The sequence below is a fragment of the Mixophyes fleayi genome, chromosome 5 (assembly GCF_038048845.1).
Source record: "Mixophyes fleayi isolate aMixFle1 chromosome 5, aMixFle1.hap1, whole genome shotgun sequence".
Lineage (NCBI taxonomy): Eukaryota > Metazoa > Chordata > Amphibia > Anura > Limnodynastidae > Mixophyes > Mixophyes fleayi.
Genome location: NC_134406.1, coordinates 177,902,000 through 177,916,700, shown reverse-complemented (window position 1 = coordinate 177,916,700; position 14,701 = coordinate 177,902,000). Strand labels below are relative to the sequence as shown.

At 37.4% G+C, this 14,701-nt stretch overlaps 1 protein-coding gene across 3 annotated transcripts in view; it reads right to left on the bottom strand.

The window, feature by feature from the left end:
* Positions 1-14,701, bottom strand: part of PHACTR1 (phosphatase and actin regulator 1) — a 353,512-nt gene that overhangs the window by 260,331 nt on the left and 78,480 nt on the right. The window contains exon 1 of one of the 3 annotated variants that reach the window (XM_075213083.1): positions 5,837-6,005. The exons of the other annotated variants lie outside the window; for them this stretch is intronic. The gene's annotated coding sequence lies outside the window, so the exon portion shown is untranslated. Of the gene's footprint in view, positions 1-5,836; positions 6,006-14,701 lie in introns of those variants that run through there. 3 annotated transcript variants of the gene reach the window in all.

Below are 14,701 nucleotides of genomic sequence, written 5' to 3'. Positions count from 1 at the left end.
TCACAGAATGCACCCAGATTACCTCTTGTGTTACGACTAAGAAATACAACATGGACACTTGCACAAACTCGTTAAGTATGCAGTGCTTGGGAAAGGTACACTGATTTGTTTTGTAATTTTTTATATATTTGTTTTTGTCGTGAGAAGCATAATATCAAATGGGCGAAATCACCTTGCCAAAATGTTTTAGCATTTAAATCCAGCCTGTTATTACCATTAGCACAAGAGCTACAGGCAGAATCTTCCTTCCCTGGCAAACATAGGCGGTTTTACTTTGTTGCATTAAGATGCTGAATATAGAATCACATAAGTGAGCCTGTCTGGTAGGGCAGCCCAGTATGGGTTTTCTCTGAAGACCAAGGGAAGCAAAAATAGATAGTTAGGGGATTGGTTGGTTTTGCCAGTTGATCTGTGCAAACCACTCATCCATCCACGGAAACACAAGAAGAAGTGGGTGTTAGACAGCAGAATATGAATATGCAATACATACCATTATGACATATTAATTCATAGAGTTCTACAACTGCATAAACTCTACTCTCTGTAACACAGCTTTCCCTGGATTATGCAGGTTTCAGGTATACCTGAAAATCTAACAGCTCTGTTAGTAATAACAACACGAAAATAAATAAATGAAGATAATATGGGGACAGTGGTGGAGAGCATATCGCATATGTGACCACAGAGAGGGAGGGTGGGGAGCATACGTGAAAGGGCAAGGTGGGGGTATTTGAAAAGGGGATGGAGTGTTGGGGGCATAATATACCATAAGCATATGAAGTGAAAACAGTGTAAGCCAGGTACGTTTGACACATAGTGAGACTTATGTGTAAGGTGGGGGCCCATGGTGGAAGTACAGACCTTGGCCCCAGATCATTTTAATCCATCACTGTGTCCCCATCCAAACAGATGTTGTAGCCGTGATTTAAAATGAGGCAGATCTGTCCTTAGCATATGACATAGCATAATCAGTGAGCACTTTGCAACCTCTTTATTTCTTCGTTTAAAGGGGGAGATCATGGTGGTATTCTTGCTTTAATTGATACACTTTGGTGCTTGTCTGCTCATTGTATCTGTGTATTCGTCTCAATTACAGATGATTAATGAATGAATCTTCACAGCAGACTGCGTGTATTTGTTTTAATGCTGCCTACTGATTCTCACATGGTTACTGGCACGCAAAGTAATTGTGTAAGAAATGAATTGCAGGAGATCAGAATACATTTGTGGTTTTCTTTATTTTTGTTCTCATTAACAACCTTATATAACACATTGTATTGTAACAGTACCACAAGGCTCTGGATCTCTGTCTATATTTTATAATATTTGTGAACTGCTTTTCTTTTAAGATTTATATCCAATGGTGGCTGCCGTGATTAATATACATATATAAATGGACTGTGAATATTATTTAATTTTGCATATTTTTTATGCCTAGGGTCCAATTCCTACTTGGGCACCATCTGCATGGAGTTTATTTTTTTGCGTAGATTTCCTTCTTGTTAACACATTCTGGTTACAGTTACTATAAACCATTAGCACTGAGGACCCTGGGACAAGTATGACAGCAGCAGCAATGATGCCCAATAACATGTCTAGCAGTATTAATCTCATGCATTATTACAATATAATACTTTCCCATTATTATTTATTTTTTTCCCCAATCCAACCTGGGCAATATTTATGAGGATTTTGTACACATAAATAGTCCCACGTCAGTTGCTTCTGGGTACTCTGCTTTCCTCTGAAAGTCCAACAACATACTAGTAAGATAATTGCCTTCTGATGGAATTGACCCTAGTGTGTGGTATTTATTTATTATTGTGTCAGAGACTGTTGCGAATGATTAAACATTCTCTTGGAAACACAGTGTAATATGTTGGTGCTATATAAAGAATAATAAAAAAGAATACAGGATATTGATGTCAGTAATACTAGTAATGTCCAGTAATAAGCCAGCAGCAACAATATGTCCAATAATATGTCAGCAGTCTTAGTAGTGCCCATTAATGTCCAAAAATGTATATAACCAATTAATGTCCAAAAATGTATATAACCAATAATAGCAGTGTTAGTAGTGCCAGCAGTAACAGTAATATTCAGCAATATATACAGTTTATAAATAATAAATAAAAAGAAATATGTCACCAATAGTAGTAATGCTCAGTAACATGTCAACGGTATTAATATGCCAAGAAGTAACAGAAATGTCCAATAATGTTAGCAGTACTAGTAGTAAAACTAAAAGACAAAATATATACTCAATATCATCCATGCACACAAATAAAATAAAGAAATGTAAAGAACAAGTTACGCATTATTATTATTAGTAAATTAAACAAGGACCTTGTCCGTAAATCTTTTTAATTAATATTGCCGCTGATCATGTTATGTGTATGGATTATAATTGTTATATGCCCATCCTTTTATACTGCCAAATTGTGAATGACACTCGTTGGGCCATTGGCGGTCTTTAACCACCATGATCTCCCCCTGGGAAAATGAAGACGTACCCCCCACCTTACACTTTTCACATATTACCCAACCCTCTCTCTTCTTGTCACACAGATCCCCCACTCTACCCTTGTCACAATCTGGCTGCATTCTGTGAAAGAAACACATAACCTATACAACTAAATAAGAGAGAATGAGAGGATCCTGCAACCATTTGATCCATGGCTTTTGAGCACTGGACTATCCATAGGAGAAACCAACGTTGGGATCACATATAATATATTATTATACTATGCATGTTCTCTTGTGTTTTTAACTTCATTTCACAGATCAATCTGTTGTTGGATATGGATTTTAACCAAAGAGAAGCCACTGCTCAACTGTACATTATTCATATGTAAAATTAAATATACATAAATGTGACATATTTACACATAATGATTCATTTGTAATGCCTTTTAAACTCAATTCATTGTCCTTTCTTTTGGTAATCTTGTGAGATAATAATTCATGTACTAAAAGGCAATGCTGTTCACACGTTGTAGAATATTGTGGCTCATTCATTTTAAAAAGAAAAGCAAACATCTGCATAATCCCCATCCAAATAAATGTTTTTGGGATTGTTATTAGATGTTCTTTTTCCCTGACATGCTGAAATTCATTATTACATTTATTACCACTGACATTCCTTTTTTTTTCTATATGAATGACTTTAGAACTCGTAATTCTTGGAAGTATTGAGTTCCTTTCAGATGTGGTCAAAAATAAGCCGTTTTTCTGTTTATAGCGTTTTAACAAATAGAGTGGTTAATATTACAATAAATTGCCTGGACCTAATATTTAAAAAGACTGTAGTTTTGGTACATCAAAGATATACTGAAAACAGTTGAGTGCACAGGCCCTAAGAATGTTAATTATGAAGCATTGGTATGTATGAAAGGGATGATCTGTGTGTCTATGATCTGTGTATGGGTTGTTGTACATGAAGGGAAAACTTACTGTGAAGTTATATTTTCTGTACAAACAAATGGCATCTGTTTACTGTGTAAAAGCTATGTTATAAACTAGGGGCTTCACTTAGAGCTGCACATAAAGATGTGGCAATTTGTGCAACAGTAGCTTTTCTGTAGGATTGGACCAGACGCGCTAGTCTTCCCGCATCAATAAACCTTTGGCGCCATTTACTCTGTCACCAGTTTACCGGCTGTCTTTTCTTGGACCACTTTTGGTTTGGTAGGTAATAACCACTGTATACTGGAAACTACCCACAAAACCTACCGTTTTGGGGATGCTCTGACCCAGTTGTCTAGCCATCATAATCTGGCCCTTGTCAAAGTCACTCCGATCCTTACACCTGCCCATTTTTCCTGCTTCCAACATGTCAACGTCAAGAGCTGACTGTTCACTTGCTGCCTAATATATCACACCCTTGACAGGTGTCATTGTAACAAGACAATCAATGTTATTCAGTTCACTTGTAAATATATATATATATATATATATATATATATATATATATATATATATATAAAAGGTTGGTCACCTATATAACCTGTGAGGAATAAATGTTACAGTTGTTTTGCTGTGAAATTCCCACTGAAATTTTTGCAGTGTGGCAGGGTGCATTAGCGTGCTGCAAGCAAATCTCACAGTGGTGAATTCCTACTGAAAGTTTAGATTTGCGGCTGCCTGAAATACTGTGCTATTCATGTTATAATCAGTCATATGACAACAAATAATTTTCATAGTAGATTGGCTAGTTGACATCTTGACAAGCATAGAAATGACAAAAATACATACATCACACACACACACACACACACACACACACACACACACACACACACACACACACACACACACACACACACATTAATTACAAAAACACAATAAGCCATAGGTATAGACATATGAAAGGCTGATTCATATCTGTTGCACCGCATTACTTTAAGACACATCTGTTTTTTAAATTACAAAGTTTATTGTTTTGCAAAACAGAAAAGTCATGGTTCACTGGGTTCTTTATAATGGAGCCCCAGGATCACCTAATTATCAGAAACAAGTGTGTGCTACTAACTGATTTACTGACTACTGATCATGTTTTAATATTATTTGTTTGTATAAGCGCCCAAATTGTTAATGTACATGTAGTCAACAGTAAAACTAAAAGGAAATACATTGTTTGCGTAAAATACAGAACAGTATGTCACAAAGCTAATTCAAATATATCATTTGTTTTTCATGCAAATAAGAATGCCTTCTACACAGCTATGCGACTGAAGCAGTATGTATTACTGCACTGCCTACTGCAATGCAGGCACACTGCTATCTTTCACATAGAGAACATAATATATTACAGATATTAAAATGTTGCTTTTGGACACCACTTGCCTGGGTTGAGTTGAACAACTGTCAAATTAAACTCCTTTCTTCCTTAAAACACATGACCACAGCAACAATGTAAATCTGTCTGCCTAGCTTTAAAATCCCATAGATATTTTCTTTTAATTATGCCCAGTATACCTGAATTGATTTTATTTTAAAAGTTATGAGTGTGGAAATAATTCCCAGTCTTTATTCAAAGAGTAAAAAAATGTTTTCCCAACAAATACACATTAAGAAGGGGATCTCAGTATTGAATAATGTTTCTGGTCACGTTGCTTATGTTCTGTATTCAATTACCAACAGGCAATTGTTCTTAATTACGATAAAGAATATAATCAAATCCATCTATCTCAAGCGAGCTTTCCACTGCTTAACCTAATGACTCATGTGTTAACAATACATCCCTGTCTCATTTACTATTGAACAGTTCAAACATTTAGAGTGGGAGTAAGTATAGAGTTTGTAGTTGCCAAAGTGATTTTTTTTTAGTGCCAGCGATACTTGATTCAATACAATTACTCGATTCTATTTTGTCCATGCCTTAGTATTTGTGTAGCCCTGCATAGAGATAACCTACAACGATGATGTCAGCACCCAAAGCCCTGTGAAATATATTTTGGGCACAATAAAGGAATGTTCAAAGCTGATTGGCAGTTCCTTGGTAATGTGTAAAGGGAAAGCATCTATTCACACCGAGCTATGACGCACACAACCGAGGCTTTCGTTATTTTTAACCATTACTGTATGGAAAAAAAATCAGCCTGTCTGTCACAGCTTAATCATCAAACTGATTAGTTTTCAAGTAACGCATGTTGCTGTTTCTTCAAAATAGCTTTGGAGGTGATAGCGCATTCAAATGTTAATATAGTTTATATGTCCACATTTCTGTAAAGAATATGGTTCGGAAATGTACATATCAATATGACATGGCAAATCAAATATATTTTGCATAAGATAGCACACAGAGTTTACTGTGATGGAATAAAGCTGTATTTACCTGAGGTGATCTCCCAACAAGTCTCTAGTCATAACTGGTGCACAGTCACCTAAACCAGGATAAGGAGGAAGCAGATGTGGAGAGGAGAGAGATGTGATAAGCGTCCCTGATCAATGCTCTTATCTCTCTGCAATTCCTCCAGAGCTGCAGTGCACTCCTGGCTGACTGTCATTGACTTCATTCACTCTGCACACAGGCAGAAGCTTTACACCAGCTGAGATACTGCTGAGTTTTCACAAAGCCTAACTTAGGAGCATTATGTTAATCACTATACACAAAGTATTTAGCATTCAGTAGTAGTCAGATTACATGATGTGCCAAGAGAATTGGAAAGTCGCTGTAAAAAACAACTTATAGCAGGTTGCTAACCATTAAAAGACAGCAATATTTTCACCATGCTGTGCAATTAGCTAGTTGGTTTGGCAACATCTCATGCTGCTGACTTAACCAAAATAAGTTTACTATTTCTACCCAATTACAGGAATACTGTATCTACATTGATATTTCACTATAGAAAGCTCTCGATGGGTCGTCCACCTTTTGTGCATTTGTTTCCTATAACATGGGCATAATATAAACAAAGGTTCTTTTTGTAAATATCATACCTACCCTATCTGTAATTGTTGGTTAGACTGCCCCCACTGCTGGGTTATCTGCCCAATGTCAGCAGAGTTGAAAACACCGGTGCAAGTTATGCTATTTTTAGTAAAAGGAAAAAATAACACAAACGAGCCTTGTCTAGAGCCATATGTAAGTTTATAAAATAATAACAAATCAATAGCCAACCATAGCCATTGAACCAGTGATGTGCTTTTGGGTGTCCTCATGGGCATACAAAAAAGTCTCAATAGTGTTTGTTCAACTAGGTAGGGACCTCTCTTTCATTGTCCTGAGTAGACATACAGGGCCAAATGTAGAGTAGGAAGTACGTCTAGCTGGTAGTTTTTATGAAACTGCGCTTACACACATAGAGGCAGAAGGGGTGAGCATAGCAAAGTATGTGCGTGTTAATGCTCTATTGTGCTATGCTGAAAGGGAGATGTATCTGTTGTGGCTGTTTCCTGCCTGGAGCAAGATGGTCATCATCAGCAAGGACCTTGCTGTATTAAAAAAAAAAATTAAACAAATAAAATATCCTAATCAGCCCTAATGCTGCCAACCTAGGCTGGTGCTAGCAAAATCAGGGGGACAAAAAGCGTGGGGTGCCCCTGAATATATTGTACCAGCACTAGGTTACTGCATTCCCTGATGGCAGTGTCCTCTATCAGCACAATAATGCGCCCTGCCTCGCTGCAAATATTATTCAGAAATGGCTTTAGGAGCATGACAAAGAGTTCAAGGTGTTGAAATGTCCAAATTCCCCAGATCTCAATCCGATTGAGCATTTGTGGTATGTGCTGGAAAATCAAGCCTGAGCCATGGAGACTATCAGGTGCCGTCCCCGCTGATCTCCTGTCAGTCGGGGACGGACGCCTGCCTTCTGGGCCGCAGCGCTCTGTTTCTAGGCAACAGACGCACTGTGTCTTCCGCTTCTGGAAGTCCTGTCGGGCGCAACGGGACGCTACCTGTCTCTCTGCACCCCGGCCTCCTGGCTCCTGCAATTACCTCCTTTTCTGCCCTATTTAAATTTGGCTCTTGTGCCATTAGGGTGCCAGAGTAACAGGTTCTATTTCTTGTATCCTGGTTCTCCTGCTCCCTTCTCCCGTATTATTGCTTCCACTGTTCCTGCTCTTCATTGTGACCCGGCTTGGCGACTATCCATTTATTTGTGTGACCCATATTGTTCTGTGACCTCGACTTGTTGACTATTCCTTCGGATTCTCCCCGGTACCTTGCATTCCCGATTGGCTCGACCCGGACCGTTGACCCTTCTACACTACACCGTCAAACCTCCTTGCGGAGGGGTACAAGGGGTACGTTAGACTCCACACCTGCTAGCTCAGTGGTGCTAATACCGGTTAGTGTTCTGCTCCATCGTACTCCTCAGAAGGCCTACGGCCTGACAGAGACCCCACCTCGCAAATTTACAGAACTTAAAGGATCTGCGGCTAACGTCTTGGTGCCAGATACTACAGGACACCATCAGAGGTCTTGTAGAGTTCATGGCACGATGGGTCAGAGCTGTTTTGGCCTGGAGAGGGGACCTTGTCATGAGTTTGCTTGGACAGAAGTCTACTTGCTGGTATTGATACAACTAAGCTAGGATGTGCAGAGTCTAAAATGCTTCTGGTCTTCACTAGGGACCCCTGCAAGGAAGTTTGGAATTTGTTGCAAGAGATGCGAAGGTTGCGGTCATCCAAATTTGTCACCAGCGTAGTAGTGGGTGAGAAGACGTATTCGTGCAATCCGATGTCAAGGTGAGCAGGATGCGAGGTACCAAGGGTTGAAGCAGGAGCATAGTCAGGAAGTCAGAGGTCAAACCAGGAGATATAAGCAGCCCAAAGGAAAATCCAAGTGCAGGGTCAGGTAAAGCTGGGTCAGAAGCCAAGAGATCAGTCATAAGGCACTGGAGTGCTGGAGCATAAAGGGACCTTGATACTCTGGCACCCTATTGGTGCCAGAGCCTCTCTTAAATAGAGTAAGCAGGATTCTGATTGGTGGGCAGTAGATTCGGCAGTCAGGAAGCAGCTGACCACCAACAGGACAGTCCAATAGTGGCCTGTTGCCTAGCATCAGAGATGCGGCCGTAGTGTGCAAGCTCCCACAGGACACTGGGCCAGAAGGAGGAGAAGCGTACCATTGCTAGGCAACGGGACATGGCTGCACAAAAGGAGAAGGCAATAGTCCCTGGCATCTAACGGAAGTGTGAGGACGGCTCCTGACAGACCTACACAATATTAGGCAGGTGATTTTAATGTTGTGGCTCATTGGTGTATGTTAGAACTCAAGTTTGGTGTGCTTAGTACATCTGTCCAATAATTTCTTATAGGTGGATGTTCGCATATTATATATACTCTAGGGAATCAACACCTTTCACACGCCTATTGTTAAGATTAAGAAAAAACAGGTTACAGCAGAATCTGGTTTTAGGAAAAACACTTTGTTTTATTGAGTCACAGAAAGTGCAGACAACACCTCTAAGCTAACTGTTGCTCTAAGCTGCATATAACAAATGTTATGGGTGCATTTTACTTGTATTAATCTATCATAGATGTGTCCAAAACTACATTACATTGCCCATGTTTTATGTAGGTGTATTGCCATTGATTTATCCCTTTGTCAGGCTCATCTTGTGTTGTTAAACCGATAGAGCAGGTCACTTTTTCCAGTATTGTTCTGAGAAGCAACTTCTGTGAAGCTTGATGTTGCCAGATGGTGCTTCGGGCATCCCAGGGGATTACAATATCATATTGGGAGGCTTCGGGTTACAGGTAAGCTCTGCTTTTCATTCATAAATATATATGCAAAACGTTAGGGATGTTCTCATTGTTTAGAGTTGGGAACATCCTGTCAGGGACACAAGGTAATTAGTGGATTGTTTATTTAACACTTGTACATGGTGGAAGATAATCGCTATAATCTCTGCAGTTGTTTGGTTTGTACATTGCTTTTATTGATTTTGTTAATAAAAAACATTGATAACAAGACAAGTCTGAAGTTTTTGTTGTATCATCCATACATATTTAGCATTTTTCAAAGGTACATGGTAAAAATACAATTATCAATTGATTTTTCCCAACAACATTATTCAGGGCATTTTACATAGCAGGTATATAAATATCAGAGAGGTATAGGATGGAGTATAAGGGTCTGATTCATTAAGGAAAGTTAAGCAAAAGTAAGTAAATAAGGCAAAACCATGTTGCATTGGAGGGGGGAGGTAAATTTAAAATGCAGATTTATATTTGGGGTAGGGCATGTCCTAGCTCAACTTTAAATTTCAGTGTACAAATAAACTATCAAGTATTTGTGTGCTACATGAAAAAACAGACACTATTTTCCCAATGTGCAAAATAATAAAATAATTTTAACCCCTTGCATTGCAACATGGGTTTGTCCAGAAAACTTGAGTAAGAAAACTCTATATTTTCTTTAATATTCCTTAATGAATCAGGTTCTAAGTCACTGAATTTTTTTCCATATATTATCAAATTTATCTGAGGTGGTGAGCTGTTCTGATCTCAAGTTTTAAATGAGGTCTTTATTACTATTAACTAATTAAACCCTATTTATTAGTAGGTATAAATATCTTTAAAGCACGCGTCAGTCAGTATGTACTGACCAAACTCTTCATTCAATATACTATAAGATACATCCACATTATAAACAAAAACAATCTTCCTATAATTACATGTCACTTAATCATGCAGCAAAGCATTTTAATAAAGTAAGTTACATTGGATATACTGCTCATAACCACAACAGACATTTCATCAGCACTATAGAGCAATTTTCTTGTGAATTATGGATCTATGCTAATTAAGTTGCCAGTTCGGACTCAACAGACTAAACACATAATATTGTAACAACATGCAGCCTTTTCTTGGCAAATGAAAAGATTAATTATGAGGAAAGTGTTTCTGGGCAGTTATTCTATCTAGATATGGTGATGCAGATGATGGGATGTGCATGGTATGTACGCCATAGGAGTTAGTTTCTCATGTTAAGGCCCCTCACCTAACGTGTATGCTAACAGAAAAGTTGAGTAGATATCTCCTCAAATCGGGAGTTCATACCTCCTAACCTTCTGATCCATGGGACAAAGGTGTCCGCTGTTGTGTTCAGGGCACTACCCTGAAATCAGGACTATTTCACCTAAATTAGGACAGTTTGGAAATATGTGAGTATAGTCTGAGACAACCAGTTAAATTGTTGTTTAGGCTGAAAAAAAAATATAGCATTTACGTGGGGGGTTTCAATTACCAAAAATGCTACATAAATTAAAATTTCTGAAAAAAGGTGGAGTTAGCCTTTAAGAAAAAACTAGGACACCTGTGTGGCATGAAATATGCTTAGTCCACAAAAGACATCTATGCTTTTATTTTGCTGCCAAATATAATAAAACCATTATACTGTATGAGTCTACAAGTACATGTTTACATGTATACAGTCGCTGTGTAGATATTATACAAGTTGTTCAGAAGGTAATACTAGGGGTATTTTGAGTAATGATGGTTACTTTCAAATGTGTTTTAATAAATTTTAGGCAGGGTGCTCCAAATCTGGAAAACATATTAGCTAGAAAAATGCAAGTACCAAAATCTCTGAATAACGTTCTGAATAACAATAAGCCACTGCAGGTAAAACTTAAAAGTCTTTTGAAGTATGTAGAAAATAAATGTGGTTTGCACACCTGCATGCAGCCATGGAATGGCCAGTTAAGGAGAGGTCTTGGTCCTTTACATAAATGGGAATGATAGCTTTTACTTGTTTGTTTCACAACTGCTCAGATATTTCTGATCTGTGTATGGATCTGTGTATGTATCTGTGTATGAAAGCCACGTGAGACAAAGTGTAAGGTAGAAAGACTTCATAGTACCCTCATATGAGAGGTTTAGGAAGATGACCTAGGGACAGACAGTGGACCCTAATAGGTTATAGAGACCAGACATGCAGAAGAAGCCTTGAGCAACTTCAAACCAAAAGGTGTCAAAGGGATAACTCATCTAAGGAGAGCCTAGTGCTAACTTACAAGTTAGGTAAGATATTTTAGGAGATACTTTAGGCAGCAGCCTAGGGTGCAAGATTTTTGGGGATGTAAAGTGATTCGAGGGAAAGGCATAAATAGTTGTTCTTCAAAATAGAAATATATATAAATATATACAACAGATTCAGTGTGCAGAGATGTATTTGATACTTGGGGATGAGGTCATAGTGAAGTGTGTGTGCCCTACTGTGTGGTGAGAGCCTTCACAAGAGTGTCTTACTGAGCCTACTGAGACTCACAATAGAGCCTTTACTTAATAAAATCCATGCTTTGCACAATGTACTACAATTACAATGTCAACCATAGTCAGGTCTGAGAATCAAAAAACCTCAAACACTAGAAAAAATAAAACTGACACATATATTTAGTAACATTATACATATGACAATACTGTACAGCTAAATGCACTTTACACCAAAATTTCATGGTAGATTTCCATTACCTAGAAATACATTTTACATTCTCTATATTTGAGACCTATTGTTCCATCATGTCATGAAAAGAGAAATCTGAAATGATATGCTGTGTGAATGATATTGCCGGTAATCCTCATATAATGAAACATTTTGAAGACTCCCAGAAGACTATACATGGGAATCATCCATGAGACTTGCCTTTATATTCTATTAATACAGTCAGCATTCTTATTAAGATGTAAGTAGGCATTTCACAATGACCACTAGCTAATCAGATTAATAAAGACGAGGATGCTATGTATTCAAAGTAAATGAAAGGAGACATATGACATATATATATATATATATATATATATATATATAATATATATATATATATATATATATATATATATATATATATATATATATATATATAACAGCTATGCATGTTTTTGAGGGATTAACACAGTAATTTGTTTAGAGTTATTCGAACATGTTCATAAATATACTTCCTTGTTTTGTTAAGTTGATCTAAATTTGTAACTCAGTATGTTTTTTTATTATTACTATGCAGTGTGATATTTTTCATGGATTGTTATATGCATTGACTAATTTAAGCATGCCAGTGTTTTTGAGAACATATGTGTGGCATATTGCTGCTCTCTTTATCTTAGATACCTAAATTAATGAAGCTCAACCTTTTTTTAGCTGGGAACCCAAACGTCAATGTGCTCTATTTATACTGTACACATTATAATAAGGGGTCCAAAATAAAAAGAACTAGAGTTGTGCTAGACCCTTAACTTATGCACCTCTGATATAAAGGTTCTTAAACTTGTATGCCTCAAGTCTGGAAGTAAGGTTTCTAAATCCATGTCTTTTTATTTAGTAATACATTTTATTTAAATGACATGTGAAGTGTGTTAGTTTTATTAAAATATAACTTTTAGGAAATAATGTGTATTTGTTTACATGTCGATATTAAAAATAGTTTTGCAAAGACATGGGGGACCATTCTAAATAGCAAAATTGCAAGTCTTGTGTAACCTCACTTAGGTTAAGGAACTCACTCCAAATGGAACATCAAGTTGTACATTAGTCTGTAAGATAATATCTATTGCCCCATGTCATCATTAAACTAAGACTTTACAATCATCATATAAATATTTTCAACACACTTACAATAAATCCTAGGCCACTTATTACACACAAATAGGATTTACTTGTGGCGGACATTCAGAGTTTGATACATCTTCAAATGCAAGTCCTGTTGCGTGCCGCATCTTGCGTGAAATTGCTCTGAAACGGACTTCACGCCAGTGAACGCAATTGCATCCAATTCATGTTCAAACGCATATCACACTTCCGACTGCCTACGACTGGAAGGGCTGAACGTGTGCGGCAAGAAGGGACGGATGCCAGTAGGTGTATAGTTAGGGTGTGCAATGGTCGAGCGCACGCACATTCATTCAATTCAAGCTCTGGGCATCACTGAGGTACGTGTGTTTTAGCCGCATCAACATTTCGCCAGCTACAGGGCAGGTGTAAGTCTCAACTGATATTGATAACTAATACATATACATGCCAGAACATGTGTTTGCAAGCAACAGAATCTCTAAAAATAATTAATAGATTTACAGAGGCTATTTCATTTAAAAAAAATTGTTACATATATTTGTAATTATGTTTGTAGTATTAATAGTTGTAAACTAATTTTATAAAAACTTTTTTGTTGCATGCATTCTGATGGGACTTTATGTTACACATATACCTGTGCGTTTCGTGCAGTCAGTTCTGTCTGTCTGCATACGGCAAGTAACGCAAAGCTATAATGTCCTTATGCATATATTAAAATGAAAACGTTTCCTTAGATCCGCTTGTACTTGGATATGGGCGGACGTGCATGCAAGTTACGTGTGTTTATTTAAAAATGCAAGTTGTGTTCACATTGCATGCAAAGACGAATCCTTCAGTTACTATCATTTGAAAAGCCATAGTTGCGATGGTACATAAATGGCCTATCTATCCAGGTGCCACACACTGATGAAACCATTAACTACCTGGGCATCCTACTCCCTGCACACTATAACCAAGTCTATAATGCAAATAGTCCCACAATCATAAACAAAATAGCAAGGGAATGGCTGGCAAATTTTAGTCCAGCCCCTGAAAATAGCAATGGAATTTAAATCTTGAAAATCATTCCATTTATCATTTATAGAATGCATCCACCTAATTAAAATTACAACTTTCCCAAAAGGACTCTAACCCATTGAAATTCTATTCCTTATAAAAGACATGCAACATTAATAAGATTCTTCAAACATTTATGTAGGCAGGTAAATAATCACAGCCTGAATGCATCTAACATAAAACAATATAATTTTGCATCTTTGTACAGATAACTGTAGAAACTGGAAATGCAGCATTCAAACCACACGTATAGTAACAACACATATAGTAAACATTCTACATACACATCCCCAAGCAGTACTGGATAAATCAAAGTGAATCCATTAACTTGCAACTACTTAGAAGACTAAATTTACTATTGAAATTCTCACAATACTAATTCATAACCCTTCTTTTTAAAATGTACATGCAAGTCACATATTTCATATACGGCACCATCACCATCAGCAGCAGCAGCTATTTATATAGCGCTACTAATTCTGCAGCGCTGTACAGAGAACTCAATCATATCAGTCCCTGCCCCACTGGAGCTTACAGTCTAAATTCCCTAACATACACATACATAGACAGACAGAGACTAAGGTCAATTTTATAGCAGCCAGTGAACATACTAATATGTTTTTGGAA